Source organism: Rana temporaria, chromosome 4 (genome assembly GCF_905171775.1).
Source record: "Rana temporaria chromosome 4, aRanTem1.1, whole genome shotgun sequence".
NCBI lineage: Eukaryota > Metazoa > Chordata > Amphibia > Anura > Ranidae > Rana > Rana temporaria.
This window is the reverse complement of record NC_053492.1, coordinates 77,218,994-77,237,691: the sequence shown is the minus strand read 5'-3', so window position 1 is coordinate 77,237,691 and position 18,698 is coordinate 77,218,994.

The following is an 18,698-nucleotide window of genomic DNA, read 5'->3' as shown; positions in this document are numbered from 1 at the left end:
TCGATGACGACACCCACATTGTGCGGATTGCTCCTCCTGTCCTTGCTGCTCCTCCTGCTCCTGCTCCTGCTCCTGCACCTGCTCCTGCTCCTCCACTTCATGAGGCTGCTCTGGCTCCTGCCACCTCATCTCCTCCAGGAACCCAGCCCCCAAGGACTCGGGCTACAGGGAAGGCTGCAGGGAAGACTGCAGGGAAGGCTGCTGGGAAGAAAAAGCCCAAGAAATAATACGGTGCCCCTGATGGAATTTTAATGTGGACTCACAGGCTGTATTTGTGGCTTCGGGGACCCTTGTTTTCAGAAAAAATCAAGCATGCTCTAAAGTGCTGCCTTCCTTGGCATCTTTGTTTTTATTATGTTGTGTTTTTGGGTTGCCACCTTTTTTTTTTGAAATTTTTATGAAGACTAAAATAAATGTTAATTTTTCAGCCAAATTTCACCATGTTTCTTTATTGTAGATTTGAGAGATCATTATTGAGTGGGCAGACCCATTACAAAATAAATATTGCAAACATTAACAAGGTAAAAAAACATGCTTGTGGGTGAGTTAACTAAAAAATTAGGTTGTTGCAGACACTTCACACACTCCTAAATAAACACAAAATAGAGATTACAAATAAAATTGGTGACAAAAATATAAAAAAAAAAAAAAAGGTGGACCAATATATATATTTAAAATGTTTAAGATGGAAGATACAACTAAATAACAGAACACAAACATAAACATTATCAAACAAGAAAGAAACTAATTAAAAGCTTGTCATAACTATGTAACAAGATCAGCCGCAACAAACGTCCATTTCTGGGTAGCAGTTAAAAGCAGGGGTTAAAGAAGCGCTTTCTTTTCTTGTCTATAAGCTGAAAAACACCTTAACGAATGTTCTGATTCCATTCTAAACAGTCGTTTTACATGAATGAGCGCTGCCGTCTCCTAACTTGCTTCTGAGCATGCGCGGGCTTAAATCGACGTTTTTACGTACACACGGTCAATGTTTAGAACACAGAAAACGACGTCGGCCAAAAACGACACATAAAATTGAAGCATGCTTCATTTTTTTTTCTGTCGTTTTTTAGAAGACATAAAACAACGTTTTTGCCCACACACAGTCAATTAAATTGACGTTTTTCAAAATGTCGTTTTTTTCCATCGCAGAAAGCGATGGTGTGTACGCGGCATTACACGGTCAGATTTTAGGATGCAGTACCGCATCCGCCACTGGGGGCATTTCTCATTGAAATGCAGCTTTGCGTATGCAAATGAGGACTTAAGCAGATTTTCAAAGCATTTCATCACTGTGATTTCTGCCTAAGTTCCGAATTTGCCTGCGCAAAACTAGGGCTGGTTTTATAATGTGGAAAGTTAGTCACACATTGTAAAGGCCCATTCCAGCGACGGCATTTGGTATGCATTCCCGAGGGAGAACTCCACGGCAATTTTAAAATTCAAAACCGGCATGGGTTCCCCCCCAGGAGCATACCAGGCCCTTAGGTCTGGTATGGGTTGTAAGGAGACCCCCCCACGCCGAAAAATTGACGTAGGGGGTCCCCCTACAATCCATACCAGACCCGTATCCAAAGCACGCTACCCGGCCGGTCAGGAAGGGAGTGGGGACGAGCGAGCGCCCCCCCCCTCCTGAGCCGTGCCAGGCCGCATGCCCTCAACATGGGGGGGTTGGGTGCTCTGGGGCAGGGGGGCGCACTGCGGGCCCCCCCACCCCAGAGCACCCTGTCCCCATGTTGATGAGGACAGGACCTCTTCCCGACAACCCTTGCCGTTGGTTGTCGGGGTCTGCGGGCGGGGGCTTATCGGAATCTGGGAGTCCCCTTTAATAAGGGGGCCCCCAGATACCGGCCCCCCACCCTAAGTGAATGGCTATGGGGTACATCGTACCCCTATCCATTCACCTGGAGACAAAAAGTAAAAGTTAGTAAACACACAACACAAGGCTTTTTAAAATAATTTATTATTCTGCTCCGGATGCCCCCCCTGTCTTCTTTATTAGCTCTATTTCCAGGGGGGGCTTCTTCTTCCACTCTCCGGGGGTCTTCTCCACTCTCCGGGGGGGGTTTCTTCTTCCGCTCTCCGGGGGGGGCTTCTCCGCTCTCCGGGGGGCTTCTTCCATCTTCTCCCCTCTTCCGCTGTTGACTCGGCGAACCCCGGTTCTTCTGCAGCTGTCCGGTGCCTTCTTCTTCAGCGCTGGCTGCCTGCTATGTTTGTGTGTTAGCTCAATTAGTAACAGGCAGCCGGCGCGGTCTTCTGTGACGTCAGGGTCTTCTGTTCTTCTCCCCTCTTCCGATGTTGCCTCGTCGCTTCTTGTCACTGTAATGATGGAAGCGCGCCTTGCATCCCATTTATATAGGCATCACCGTCCCATCATGCTCCGGTAGGTACCCACGTGGTGGGTGCACGTGGGTAGGCACCCACCACGTGGGTACCTGCCGGAGCATGATGGGACGGTGATGCCTATATAAATGGGATGCAAGGCGCGCTTCCATCATTACAGCGACAAGAAGCGACGAGGCAACATCGGAAGAGGGGAGAAGAACAGAAGACCCTGACGTCACAGAAGACCGCGCCGGCTGCCTGTTACTAATTGAGCTAACACACAAACATAGCAGGCAGCCAGCGCTGAAGAAGAAGGGATCGGACAGCTGCAGAAGAACCGGGGTTCGCCGAGTCAACAGCGGAAGAGGGGAGAAGATGGAAGAAGCCCCCCGGAGAGCGGAGAAGCCCCCCCCCCCGGAGAGCGGAAGAAGAAACCCCCCCCGGAGAGTGGAGAAGACCCCCAGAGAGTGGAAGAAGAAGCCCCCCCTGGAAATAGAGCTAATAAAGAAGACAGGGGGGGCATCCGGAGCAGAATAATAAATTATTTTAAAAAGCCTTGTGTTGTGTGTTTACTAACTTTTACTTTTTGCCTCCAGGTGAATGGATAGGGGTACGATGTACCCCATATCCATTCACTTAGGGTGGGGGGCCGGTATCTGGGGGCCCCCTTATTAAAGGGGACTCCCAGATTCCGATAAGCCCCCGCCCGCAGACCCCGACAACCAACGGCAAGGGTTGTCGGGAAGAGGTCCTGTCCTCATCAACATGGGGACAGGGTGCTCTGGGGTGGGGGGGCCCGCAGTGCGCCCCTCTGCCCCAGAGCACCCAACCCCCCCATGTTGAGGGCATGCGGCCTGGCACGGCTCAGGAGGGGGGGGGGCGCTCGCTCGTCCCCACTCCCTTCCTGACCGGCCGGGTAGCGTGCTTTGGATACGGGTCTGGTATGGATTGTAGGGGGACCCCCTACGTCAATTTTTCGGCGTGGGGGGGTCTCCTTACAACCCATACCAGACCTAAGGGCCTGGTATGCTCCTGGGGGGGGAAACCCATGCCGTTTTTTTCTTTGAAAATTGGCATGGAGTTCTCCCTCTCAGGAATGCATGCTGAGCGACGCTGTCATTTATTTTTATAATTATTTGTTTTCCCGGCGCGTCTTTTTTTTTTCACCCGTCGCAACTTTAGTGTCCCGTCGAAATTCTCAAAGCCGCCCGGCGTTAATTACGTTCGCGCGCTGCACATCGGGAAAATGACGTCACACGCATGCGCAGTACGGCCGGCGCGGGAGCGCGCCTCATTTAAATTTTAAACGCCCCCAGGAGAGGAGGACCGCCTTACGACGGCGGCACTTAAGTTACACGGCCTGAAATTTCTAGGTAAGTGCTTTGACGATCGGGCACTTAGGTAGAAATTTTAAGTCAGTGTAACTTAACTGCTGAAATTTAAGTTAGGCAGGCTTTTTGAGAATTTGGCCCTCTGTCAGGTTTTAATTGCTGTTAGTGTCCCTGTTAACCCGCTTTCAGATGGAACTTGCGATTAGGTCAACCTGAAAAACTGACAGGCGGACTTGATTAGAAGGTCCATTCATTCTTATGGACAGGCTTGTAAACTGACTTTGTGGGTCTGCTTAGTGGGTCTGATCAGGCCCTCTAAAAAAATGGTAAAAACAGTCTAGGAGAGGATTTCTCTTAGATTTTGTCAGGAGCATTAAGTGCTCCTCCTCCTCATTCCAGCATCTGGGTTTTAGCTATGGCACTCTTCTTGTCTGTTCACCTGCAAGGTGATTAATGTGATCAGTCTCTGGGTGCAAACCAAACCTGTTATAAGCCGGCCAAACCTTTATTTGCATGCTTGTGATAAAAAAACGAAATAAAAAAAAAAAAATGCCATAAATCTATCCACTATTTTGTAGACTATTTTTTTGCGCAAACCAAGCAATATCTGCTTATTGCGATTTTTTTTTCAAAAATATGTAGAAGAATACATATTGGCCTAAAATGTTGAATAAATTAGTTTTTGTTTTTTTAAATTTGGGGATATTTATTATAGCAAAAAGTAAAAAAAAATCATATATATGTTTTATTTTTTTTAATTTGTCGCACTTTTTTCATTTATAGCGAATAAAAAATTTTGCAGAGGTGATAAAATATCGTGATAAAAGGACGTCAATTTTGTTTGGGTACAGCATCGCACGACCACGCAATAGTCAGTTAAACCTATGCAGTGCCGTATTACAAAAAAATGGCCTGGTCATTAACCACTTGCCCACCGGGTTAATTCTGGCACTTCTCTCCTTCATGTGAAAATCACAATTTTTTTGCTAGAAAATTAATCAGAACCCCCAAACATTATATATTTTTTTTTAGCAGACATCCTAGGGCAGTGATGGCGAACCTTGGCACCCCAGATGTTTTGGAACTACATTACCCATGATGCTCAACTACACTGCAAAGTGCATGAGCATCATGGGAAATGTAGTTTCAAAACATCTGGGGTGCCAAGGTTCGCCATCACTGTCCTAGGGAATAAAATGGCAGTCATTGCAATACTTTTTGTCACACCGTATTTGCGCAGCGGTCTTACAAGCGCACTTTTTTTGGATAAAAATCACTTTTTTGAATTAAAAAATAAGACCACAATACATTTTGCCCAATTTTTTTATATATTGTGAAAGATAATGTTACGCCGAGTAAAATGATACCCAACATGTCACGCTTAAAAATTGCGCCCGCTCGTGGCATGGCTTCAAACTTTTACCCTTAAAAATCTTGATAGGCGACGTTTAAAAAATTCTACAGGTTGCATTTTTTCAGTTGCAGAGTAGGTCTAGGGCTAGAATTATTGCTCTCACTCTAACGATCGCGGCGATACCTCACTTGTGTGGTTTTAATACCGTTTTCATATGCGGGCGCTACTCGCGTATGCGTTTGCTTCTGCGCGCGAGCTCGTCGGGACGGGGCGCTTTAAAATTTTTTTTTGGGGTTTTCTTATTTATTTTTATTTAGTTTTATAATTTTTTACACTGAAAAAAAAAAAAAAAAAAAATTATCACTTTTATTCCTATTACAAGGAATGTAAACATCCCTTGTAATAGAAAAAAGCATGACAGGTCCTCTTAAATATGAGATCTGGGGTCAAAAAGACCTCAGATCTCATAATTAGACTTAAATGCAAAAAAAAAAAAAAAAAAATGTCATTTTTTCAAATGACAAAAAAAAAAAATTTTCTTTAAGAGGCTGGGCGGGACTGACGTTTTGACGTCACTTCCGCCCAGCAGAGCTATGAGGACGGGTGAAGGAGATTTCTCCTTCAGTCCCGTCCCCGCTCAGCTGCCGGACACATCCGATCCCCTCCGCCGCTAGCGACGGCTCCGGTAAGCGGCGGAGGGCGCGGGAGAGCGGCGGGAGGGGGGGGGGGCCCTCTCCCGCCACCGATAACGGCGATCTCGCGGCGAATCCGCCGCGGAGACCGCCGTTATCGTGTACACCACCGCCCCCTGAAAAGATGAATATCTCGGTTGTGGCAGCAGCTGCTGCCGTTATCGAGATATTCAACTTTAAAAAGAGGACGTCTTTTTGACATGGGGCGGTGGTCAAGAGGTTAAAGCGGAGTTTCGGCCACAATTTCACTTTTTAAATATAAATACCCCTGTAATACACAAGCTTAATGTATTCTAGTAAAGTTAGTCTGTAAACTAAGGTCCGTTTTGTTAGGTTGTTACAGCATTTAGACACTTTATAAAATAGAAATTGACTGGGGCCATCTTAAGTGTGGGCATCATGAAGCCAGACTGTATGACTTCCTGGATTCCAGCCTTGCAGATCTCGCACATGCTCAGTGCTGCACAAGCAGTGTAATAGGTTTCAGATCAGGTTTTAGCACCTGTACGTCCAAGTCACATGATTCTTCGAGACTGGGGAGTGCACAGACTCCTGGAAAATTACACCCACTACATTCCCAGGAGTCTGTGGGGTGTAGGTTAGGAAGCTTAAGCACCTAGGTGCAGGAAAAGGGAAGATTAACTATTCTGCCTAGCAACAACACTTTGAAGGCATCTTAAAAAAATATATTTTTCTTAAAGGACTAATGAAATTTTTTTAAAACTACTGATGTAATGTTATATTTATGGGTGGAACTCCACTTTAAGGGGGCAAATCCTTCCAGGCCAGTGGTTAAGGGGTATATGATCAACATGTACAAATACATAAGTGGTCCATATAGTGAACTTGGTGTTGAGTTATTGACTTTAAGGTCATCACAAAGGACAAGAGGAAAAAAGATTTAATCTCCAAATATGGAAAGGTTTTTTCACAGTAAGAGCTGTGAAAATGTGGAATAGACTCCCTCCAGAGGTGGTTCTGGCCAGCTCAGTAGATTGCTTTAAAAAAGGCCTGGTTTATTTTCTAAATATACATAATATAATATAACTGGGTACTCACATTTATAGGTAAAGCTGATCCAGGGAAAATCCAATTGCCTCTCGGGGGATCAGGAAGGATTTTTTCCCCTGCTGTAGCAAATTGGATCATGCTTTGCTGGAGTTTTTCGCCTTTCTCTGGATCAACTGGGGGTATGAGAATTGTGTATATGGGATTGTATTTTTTTTTTTTTTTAGTTGAACTGGATGGACTTGTGTCTTTTTTCAACCTGACTAACTATGGAATAAATTGAGGGGTTTCAGGGAATCCCCAAAGACCCTGAAGCACCAACAGACAAAAGTGGGCGGGGAGGACTATACCGGTACTACATATGTTGGTTGTACTCAACCAGAATAATTCAGATTGGGTAAATTTAGAAAAATGTATTCACACGAAGAACATCAAAGACAAATAAAAAATACATGACATTAAAATACAATACAAAAACACTTGACCACAATCACCGGTCGTGCAATCCCTTCAATTGAAAGAGGGGGGTTTCGGTGAGAAAATTGAAGCCATGAGACAGGCAGTCTCTAGTCTCAACTAGTTTCACGAATTTGTTTTTCTGGGGATGCATAGAGCCGGCTCTTTGAATGCTGATACCATCCATACTTTGGAGGATAATTACATGCTTTTTGACCTAGCCACAGGTCGAATCGCTGAGAGGCCACCCTTAGCCTTTGGTGGAGGATCTTTCTTTCCTGTGGGTCACTGATCTCAAGAAGATTACTGCACTTTTGTCACCATTGTCGTTGGAGCACTGTTTTGGAAATCTTTTCACTGTGCACTTTATGGACTTTTATTAATAATATGACTTTTATTGTTTATAATTAAGTTGTGAAACATTACATATGAGTAGAGTGTTGCATGACTGTGCAATTGTCATTTAAAGAGGGACAGTGCTAAAAGCTGGGCGGGAAGGGGTGAAACTTCTCATCATTTCATTAGGATTGATAGAAACACAAAGAATACCAGCTCAGTGTAACTATAAATCTTCTTTAGTTCCCACAAACCTTTAACATCTTGTAAATCTACTGTCTTGTAGATCCACTTCAAACTAATAAACCTATTCTCTAATCAGAAATACCATCAGTAGCTGATTTTGCTGCATTATGAGCAGTCTCAAACTAGACTTTTAAGGACATTTGCTATTTTTGAAACCGATAATAACATAGAGCACCAGTGAAATTGTGGCTGTATTGTCAGTGTTCCGACTGGTTACCATGGCAACATTTGATGTAAAAAAAATGTAATGGCTAGAAAGGAAATAATTCCTAGGATTTTTCTTATGTACGGGAACATACAGAACCATAGTTCTGCACAGTATGTCAGAGAGCTCACGTTTACAGAGTTATTCATAGGGCACATCTGAACAAAAATGTGTATTTGTTTCTAAAAGGTGGCTAAGTTTATACTTGCACTTGGGGAGGGGCGGTAACAACATGCAATGCACAATGTTTTTACTGCCTCCTAAATGTCACATTACCCCAACATTTCATACTCCTTATATGTGCCTGTTGTGCCATTAACTTGTGTTCAAAAAATATTCTGTTCTATTTGCATTGCTTCCTTTGCATAAAATGGCTGGTTGTCCTGTCAATCCCCATGCTTTCCTAATTCAAACTGATCACACTAGGCATGAGAACACATTATTTACAGCATGGCCTGTTTTCTGGCTATGCAAGGGGTACAGCCTGACTGTCTGACATCCCCCTGCACAACCATTCATTGGGAAGATAAGTGTTCTGCTGATTCTCCTCCTCCAGCTTACTAAGCCCCTTATGCAGCTGAGGACAGAGATGATGTAATGACTTATAAAAAAGGGGAAACACAGGCCCGGATTCTCAGAGGACTTACGACGGCGTAGCGCCATGTACGCCGTCGTAAATCCGAATCCGAGCCGTCGTATCTATGCGCCTGATTCTTAGAATCAGTTACGCATAGATTTCTATTTTATCTGACCGGCGTAAGTGTCTTACGCCGTCGGAGCTTAAGTGCATTTTTACGCTGGCCGCTAGGGGCGTGTAAGCTGATTTACGCGTCGAAATATGTAAATCAGCTAGATACGCGAATTCACGAACGTACGCCCGGCCGACGCAGTACAGATACACCGTTTACGTTCGGCTTTTCCCGGGGTAAAGTTGCCCCTGTTATATGAGGCATAACTGCGACGTACCAATGTTAAGTATGGCCGTCGTTCCCGCATCGAAATTTAAAATTTTTACTACGTTTGCGTAAGTCGTCCGTAAATGGGGCTGGATGTCATTTAAGTAAACGTCGAAACCAATACGTCCTTGCGGCGTACTTTGACGCAAAGCACACTGGGATATTCCACGGACGGCGCATGCGTCGTAAGTGCAAAACGTCAATCACGTCGGGTCACAGCACATTAATATAAAACACGCCCCCCTGTTCAACATTTGAATTAGGCGGGCTTACGCCGGCCGATTTACGCTACGCCGCCACAACTTACGGAGCAAGTGCTTTGAGAATACAGCACTTGCCCATCTAAGTTGCGGAGGCGTAACGTAAATCGGATACGTTACGCCGTCGCAAAGATACGCCGTTCTACGAGAATCTGGCCCTAAGTATTTTTATACGTTTTTTTTATATCTATACATAGGTATGGCTTTTTGGCCTCAATTCTTCCATGAAGACCACTTTATGCCAGACTTCTCAGGACAACAGATGGGTGTACCTGGGACCCACTGGTTTCTGCCAGTTCTGTGCTGATGGCACTGCTGGATGTCTTCTGATGTCAAAGGGAAGTAAGCATGATGTGTCTTTCATCTGCTGCAGACGACCTTTGACAACCTCTGTGTCTATGGTCCTCAGCATTGACCATTTCTTTGTGCTTCTTCAAAAGAGGTTGAACAGCACAGCTTGAAATCCCAGTCTGCTTTGAAATCTTTGCCTGGGAGAGACATTGCTGATGAAGTATAACTACAGTACCTTGTGTGTTCTTGTTGTGCTCAGTCTTGCCATGGTGTAACCTGTAACACGAAACTGTCTTCCACAACCTCACCTTAGTAGCAGAGTTTGATTGTTCTTCACCCAGTTTTAACCCTCCTACGTAGCAGGTTCTGTTTCAGTTTGGCACCATATTGTGACTTTGTCATTTTTTTTCTGTATGTGCTTTTATTGCTGGGTTTTCTGGGGGGATGATTTCGACCACGAGGTTGATATGACCTTTTAAATGGAGCTATTTTACACCTGTAACTTTAATAAAGCAATTTTTCAATTAGAAATTTCATAGTTGATCCTCTCTTTTGCTCCTTCGGGACATCTCTTTGTTCCACCACTATCAATTTTTCTAAACTGTTTCAGTTAATGAAACAGACGTGATTCCTCTCAAGCCTGCCTTGCATACACACGATCGTGAAAAAAATGCTCGAGCAAAGCGCGGTGACGTACAAAACGTACAACGGCAATATAAAGGGGAAGTTCCATTCGAATGGTGCCACCCTTTGGGCTGCTTATGGTAATTTCCCCGTCTCATAACTTGCTTCTGAGCATACGCGTTTTTACGCGTTAAAGCGTACACACAACGTGAAAAAAAAAATGACATGAAAAACGACGAGGAAAAAAAGAGCAGGTTCTAAATTTTTAACAGCCATTTTTCTCATCAAGAAAAATGCTCTGGAGCCTACACATGACCGTTTTTCACGACCAATTAAAAAAATTGCATTTTTCTCGTCATGAAAAACGGTCATGTGCACGCCGCATAATCCTACAAAAATCCCTGTGCAAGTGTACAAAGTGTGCAAGAACCAAAGGGTAGTCACACGTTGATTTAATTTAGATTTATCTTCTGCCCTCTAACTTTTCACTTTGTAAATTGATCAAAAACAATTAAAATATATATATTTGAAAGCATTTATAATTTACAGCATTTAGCCACACCTGCCTAAAATGCTTGCACAGTTTTGTATGTGTGTCCCTCCCTGTTACAATAATACAACACCCCCTTCTCTTTCCTTTCACCCTCTGAGTTTTTGTACAGGCATCACAGGGACAAAATCTCTCCATATGGCCACGAACAAAATAAAAAAAGCTGAATATTTTTCTTTTTGCCAACTCTTACAAATTAGCTGGAGTTGGCCTTTAAAACATAAACCCTAACAATAAGCTTCTTTTAAATTTTCCCTTTTGGTCTGTCAAAAATACGATTGAAAATGTTTTATCATTCTGTTCGATATGTGTAAAAAAAATAAAAAATACCAGTTGACCCCGCCAAAAGTCTATTGCTGAAACTGTGTATTATAATATTTTAATTAATAATTATTATAATATTATTGGAATATTGTATTAGAAAATTTTAAGATTGCAGAACAGGTCTTCTGTAGTTCCAACATCCTTGTCCTAGGGTGACAATGCTGCTCCCCAGATTCAGTACAGTGAGTAAACATTGTCACTCTAGAACATGAAGTGCGTTACTGGCAGGATCACCAGGTAAAATAAAGGTGAAAAAAGACTGAAAAAAGAAAGCCATCTCATCGGCAATACATAACATGTTTTGTTCTTTGGTTTAGATATTCGCAAAAACACTAAACTCTAAAGGAGTCCACATAGACTTTCTTCTTTTTATCTGATCAATTTACGATTCAATAAAAACAATAAAATGTGCAAAAAATGTAATAGCAATAACTTCCCTAACCATCGATGTAGACTCAATTTTAATTGGTCAGGGTGTAGGCAGGTTGAACTGTGTTTCAATAAACCTTAATAAAGAATTGGTGTTTCCAGTGGAGTGTGTAGCCATCCTATCTTACATACTTTGGAAGTTGGGCAAGCACCTCTATTTGTGGATTGTAGGGTGCTCTCAACCTGAAGATATGGTATCCTTGCGTGGACCCTTGAACTGTGTTAGGTTCTAGTAAGTTTGCGGCTTACCCAGGCTGGGGGAAAGGTTTAACTTCTGTAAGTTCAGTTCTCGTGCTTGTGGTGCTAGCCAGCCCACCTGTGCAATATAAAGGGGGAAGGCTGAGGCCCAGGGCTCTTGGTTCATCTTCCTGTATTGATTGGTTCTGTTCGTGAAATCGGGTCTACTGCTAAAGACACCGAGACTTTTGGAGACATCCAAGTCATAAACAATGCCATATTGTACTCTCGCCTCACAGGGGTATGCCTTGGTGGAGAGTTAGGGGAAGGACGTTGATCATAATGAACTATATGCTGCAACCTGTTCAGTAAAGACTGGTCTGAAGTTATTCAAAGTTGGTTCTGGCATATCTAAAGAACCAAGGTATGTGTAGCACAAAGGGGTATGAAGCTGCACTACTTCAGAAGGGTTAACAGGACAAGGAGGAGAAATGCCATTGCTAAGAGCAACCAAGCACAAGTTCAAAAGACAAAGCAACCAGTCTTTAGGCGTGGTACCTGGTAAGGTGACAGGTCCTCTAGTAACATGGCGGTTAATGCCTGTCTCCCTCCCTAGGAGTCAGTTTCCAGTAGCAATTGGATCTGAAACCACATTGCGGAGATCTATGGCCTGGTCACGAGGTACATGAAGGAAGGAGTTAATGAGCATGCGCTAGGTACCTGGCGGGTCCTCATCCTGTTACTGGGAGTGAGGTAACAGAGGCATGCTGGACAAGTGGAGTAGACGGAGGTTCAGCAAATCCCTCCCACTGCAACATACATCAAGATACCGTGTGTAGTGACATGAGAAAGCACTTTTCAGGGGGAACTCTGTCGTTTACTACTGCACACAGTAAAGGCTCATCTCTAAGTCAGGGAACTGCTTTAATGTTGGACTTTTACATGACCGTAGTCTTCGCCTACTGTAGTCACGGGAATTGATGAGCGTTCTGCACGCAAAAGGTGCCCCCGCATTCAGGGTGGGTAGGCCCCACCCACAAGGGTGAAATATTATTGATCATTTTGCATCAGTGGGTAGCACTGAAATACTTCATAAACATCATTGTATTTCGAGATTACATGGTGGAAACAGAGGTGCGATTGATAACTTACAACTGTAAGTTCCCAATTTATCTTAACTATCATTCTAAATCCACTTCCCTATGTGGAGCATATCGATTGATTATGTTATTGACCAGAGATTGATTATTCCTATCAGAAGAGATCGATCATAAAATAAATTTATCATTTATCAAAGGATTTATGGCCACCAGAAAACAGACATGTATAGAGATCAATTGACTTACAGTGCTGGTTAGTGAATTTTGTGTTTTTCCCAAGACGTAATCCTGGTGGAATACAGTGAGCTTCAGCAACAGCCGGGTGCTGAAAAGTATTGCTTTAATTGCAAGTCGCTGAGAATTTACAGGTATTTACATTGTCCTGTCTGAACACAGAACACTCAGCAGCGTCATTCCTAATGGCCAATTAATGGCATTGTGTACAATCATTTTTGCCTAAACTCATTCCGAAGGAATAAATATTAAATGTTAATTTGATTTGATGGCCAGAAAACATAATTGGAAGAGAAGCAGCGGGGCTGGAATAACATGGTCAGATAGCAGCAGGATGACAGTAATTTAAGTAGCTGGCACAGGAAGGGAGAGATGAATGATTAAGTGGAATACAAGAGTTTCTAAGTGGTAGTAAAATCTTCTGCTATCTGGAGTGTGGTGACAACTTTACTAACTCATAAAACCGATATTAATCATATTATTATTTATGTCAGTCTTAATAAAGTAATTATATTAACTGGATGTCATATATAATCATGATTTATTCACATCGGAAGCTTGACATATTTCTCTACCTGTGTGAATTTTTGTAAGACCTGTTTGTCTTCATGTGTTCATTCTACATCTATCTATTATTTGCCAATCTTTAGTGTGTACTCCTATTCCATATATGTACAGTCCTCCGGCCTGTTAGGGAAATGGCCAAGGAACTGCCAATCTTGCCAAGGAACTGACAATCTTACCAACACCCATCATGGCCGCATCAGGCGTGCTCCCATGCTTATTGGGGCACGCAGATGCATGAACGGGCGTACACAGATAAACAACAATACTAATGGGCATACACAGATGCCAGACGGCGCTAACGGGTGTACGCAGATATGTAATTGTGCTTCGTGACCTATATAAACCTGCTGCTGAGACCTGTGCATTGCTGGATTGCATTGCTCCCCTGTGCTCCTGACTTGCTTAGCCTGTTATACTGATCTCCTGGGTTGACCCCTGGCTTGTATTACTGACCGTGCTCTTGTCTGCTCCACTGTGTTTGATCTCGACTTGGTTTACCAACTCTGCTTCAACCTGTCTCACCGGCTTGTTCCAGTTCTGCTACCTGAATCTCACATTGACTGAGTTTACCATGCATGACCCCTGGCCTGTCTCCTGGTTCTGTTTCCGGATTGTCCATCTGCCAAGTTCACCTGGTACTCCACAAGTACACTTGCCCTACAGTGCATCTTGCTGGTTCCAGCAACCTTACAGTGATCACCGTATCAAACCACAGCAACTGGCAAACCGTGCTTCTTTGGGCACTGCACTCCCTGTACCACTTCCAGGGGTGCACTGCACTTAGCCCCAAGGGGAGCCCTCTTAGCACCTCGGCCTCGCACCTAGTATGTGACACGGCCCCTGAGGAGCTGCATGTCCCAGTATTCTCTGTGAGCTGTTGTTTCGGATAGGAGGAAACGGCAGGACCAGTACACCATCATAAGCAAAAGGATACAACTTTTATCATCACAAAGGAATAGTGTGATGTTTTGGAACTCAAAAAGGACCCCTTTGATAAACACATGGGTTTAAATAGTACAGTGAGCCTATAACATATTATCTTACACCAGAAACAGACAGTTTTACTGACAATGGTGCCATCTTTTGGATTGCCACTGTGTCACCTGTGATACTTAGTCCTGTACACGACCAGGGATTAAGCCATTGCCGCATTGTATGTAGCCCGAACACATGTGAATAATAATTCACTTATATAAAGGTCCTACCCCTTTTGTCAGTAGCTATGATTAGTAATTTTGATCATGAACATGAAAAATCATGTTTTTTTTTAGTTTTTGTCCCGGCTGGAGAGATTTCTGATCACTTCTTGTTCTCTCAGAAAGCAAGGGTAAATCTCCCCAGAGGGGATGTAGACAAAGAACATTGGAGCTGAGAAGGGAAGGGAGATCCTCAGTGAGCTGTATGCAGCTGTCAGTGGGAAAAGAGGTGTCAGCTGCCACAGAAAGGTGGTCGCCGCGTGTGGGACTCTGGGTGGCAGATGCTCCGAGTGCCCACGCTAGTGTGTCCCTATCAGGCCAGTTACTGGAGCTCAGTGCCTGAACTAGTTGCGCTGCTGAGCTTCGGGATTCAGCCCGAGTGTCCCAATAATCGGTATGGCCCTGGTTGGCCCAGTATGGGCATGTACCCCCCTGATGGGGGCCCAGCGTGCGGGAGATGGGAGGCGGAAGTAGGGGGCGTTTTTGCTTTTTGCCACGCCCCCTGCAAAGTTCCGCCCTAGGCCTGGGCCTTGTTGGCCTAGGTCAAGACACAGCACTGTGTGTGTGCAGTACAAAAAATTGGAATCTATATGGACCCCTTAATCGTGTTAATGGACATTGTTTTATTATTTTTTTTACAGAGGCTCTATTCCTTCTTCAATCTTTCAAAAAAAAAAGAAAAGTTTTGCCTAGAGTTGGGATTTAAGCAGACCTTACTTGGCAAACACAAAGTACAGTTTTTTTAAGCCCCCCATGCCATCCAGCCCAAGATCTGCCGGGAGGCATGGTGCCATCACCCATGCATTTTAGTAGTGTCAGAGACAGGGACTGAGATAAGTATGCTTTTGTTTTGGGATAAAGAGTTTTGTATAAAAATTGTTTTTTATTACCTTTTCGTATTAAGGGGTCGGGGAAAAAAAAGCAGACCACCTGTTTGCCATGGAAGGTGCGCTTTAAAATCATGTATGGGGGGGGAGCATAATTTACCTCTTTCTGAAACAGTTGCCTCCTGGCTGTGAGGCCTCGTACACACGACCGAACATTTCAGCGGACATGTTCGGTCGTCTGTACGTCCGACCGGACAATTTTCCGGCGGATCGGACAGGTTTCCAGCGGACAAATGTTTCTTAGCATGCTAAGAAACATGTCCGCTGGAAGCCTGTCCGTCGGACATGTTCGGTCGTCTGTACGACTTACCGGACATGTCCGTTCGGCCGAAAGCCCTCACATGCGTCGAAGTGATTCGACGCATGCGTGGAAGCATTGACCTTCCAGGGTCGCGCACGTCGCCACGTCACCGCGTATCCTGTCCGCGGGGATTTTGGTTTGATGGTGTGTACAACCATCAGACCAAAATCCGGCAGCGGACATGTCCGATGAAAACGGTCCCCAAGTATGCAGCCAGTGCTCAAATGTGTTTTACTTGTGTAGCGCTGACATTTTTGTATATCGATGTGTGTTTGCATACTTTAATACAACGTCTATGGACATTGCTATGTTTAAGTATTTGGAGCCATCTAGTGACCAAATACTGGTAATGCAGAGAGATGTTTTGTTTAGTATTTTGGTTGCCTTGGAGACGAGGAGAGACCCAAATACTGGTAATGCAGAGAGATGTTTTGGGTTGAGGATTTTGGTTGCCTTGGAGACGAGGGGAGACAGGAGTGTAAACAAAAAGCCTTCTGGAGGTGGATGCCGAGCTGCTGGGGAGCGAAAGGCTGAGCTCGGAGAGCTAGAGGACAGTGGCCGGATTGCAGAGACCGAGAGACACTCATCCGAGCATCAGAGAACCGGATCCATCCAGCGGAGCTGAACAGAGCTGACGGAGAAGCAAGTTGCAGTCACAGGACCCTGAACAAAAGTTACTACCCGGAGCTCCGATCCAGTGGGTGAGCGGGTCACGACCCACAGTTTGCTAAGTTTACACACAGTTAGACTCATATACAGGCCTCACTGGGATTTATAGTTCCACAGAGGAGCAGAGGAACTGAAACTGAGAAAGCTTGAGGCCTATCTAATTTGACATTTCAAGCGATTTTAAAATAGTTGTTGCAGTTACACCAGGAGCATTTTCCCTTCAATTTGACTTATCAAAACTGTGGATTACAAATCACTTTAGCTAGCGAAGAAAAGAAGATCCAAGACCAAGTACTTTAAGTGAGATCTCACGCACAGCTAATAAAGTAGGGGGAGCTCCCAGGTATAAAATGTTTATGTATACTGTTTTCAAATAGCTTATGTTTAAATCAATTGTGCTGTCGTCTTACGTTGGGATGACAGCACAATTACTGTAATCACTTATTTGCATATTTCACAGTAAAATATATCTCTGGTTAAGTATCCAGTTGTTGTGGCGTACTGTTTTTCTCACTCCAAATGCAGTCAGTGGATCCTGGGGTTATAATACAGGTATTTTGTATTGTCTTACATTGTATTGTATTGCATTGCATCACAGCTGTGCCAAGGGGATTGAGCCAAGTTAGTGGGGTTTATTAGTAGAGTGCAGGCCCAAATTAAACCAGCAGCTCCTTCGGGGGTCAGTGCTACACGTGGGGGCTCGTCCGGGATTCCTGTCACTCTACAAGCAAGCCCGCCCCTTCACGCTATCATGGACCCCATCAAAGTAGTCCAATGGTGCGAAGCAGAAGGGACACGCTCAGAAGCGAGCGTGGTCATTGAACTTCCAGGGAGCGACTGGGGAAAGAAACAAATTAAAGAGGTGGTACAAGCATTGTCCCCGGACAGAAAGGCTTACGTGGTCGCAGTGAAACCCGATCCTGGGACCGACTGCACCTATGCACTGATAGATTGGGAACAGGATGTCCCTGAAAACTTCCACGGTGCCAGTATAAAATTGTCCGAGTTCCACCTGACACACCCCAGCAAACATGAAGGGCGCTCTCCCAGTCAAAAGAAGTTAGAACCTTTAGACAGGAAAGCAGAGGCTGCTGTTAAATCACTGGCAGAACGACAGCTGGCTGATCTGAAGCGACAGTACTGTAACATACAGGAGAGGTTTCAGGAGACCTTCAGTATGATAGCTGAACGCATTAATGGGTTACGTGTCGTTTTGGAGGACCAGAAAGATGGCCAGATAACGCCCAACACTGGGAAGGTACTGAAGAAACGCACCCAGGGCCGCTTGCAGGAAGTAACCATCCGGAAGGATTTCCACATTGACGGCCAGATAGGAGAAAGAGGGCAGAAGGACAAACTGTCCTACACCAGCCTCCTACACCAAATAGAGTTGGGGCTACAGAAAGGATATCTGGAATCGGAAATTAGAGAGGCTGTAATCCATGCCATCAGCCCAGGTTCAAGTGTTAGGGGCATGTTGGAGAGGAAGAGTGGATTGACCTTGAACCAGCTAAAGAGGATACTGAAAAGCTATTATGAGGAGGAAGATGCCACTGAGCTGTTTCATCGACTGATAAATATGACACAGGATAGTAGAGAGACTCCTCAGAACTTCCTATTTCGGGCCATTGAGCTCAAGGACCGCCTGCTGTTCACATCAAAGGAAGAAGGAAATGGAGAGCATTTTGGAGCCGAGCTAGTTAAGAGGAAATTTAGGAGATCTGTGACTACGGGATTGAGGAGTGACTATATCAAGCTACAACTGAAGCAGTATTTGGAAGATCCCTCAACTCCGGATGAGGTCCTCATTGAGAAAGTGAATGAAGCGGATAAAATTGAGATTGAGAGGGACCAAAAACAGGGGAAACTTCAACCTCCTAGCATCACAAGTGCTAAAATACAGCAGATAGGTGTCCCCTCAGACACTCAGGAACTTAATGTATTGGCAACAAGCGTTGAACAGGGATCATGGCTTTCACCTATTCACCACCTACCCGTAGGTCAGACTGAACTGGAGAAGCTGTTCCAGACCCAGAAAGAAATACTGGAGATGATGACCATGTTGATGACTCGTCTGGTGAAACCCCAGACAGAAGAAGTCCTGCCACTTAAGGCTCCAGAGACTCCTACCATTAACCATCCTATGAAACAAACACAGAGAGTCTGCTTTAAATGTGGAG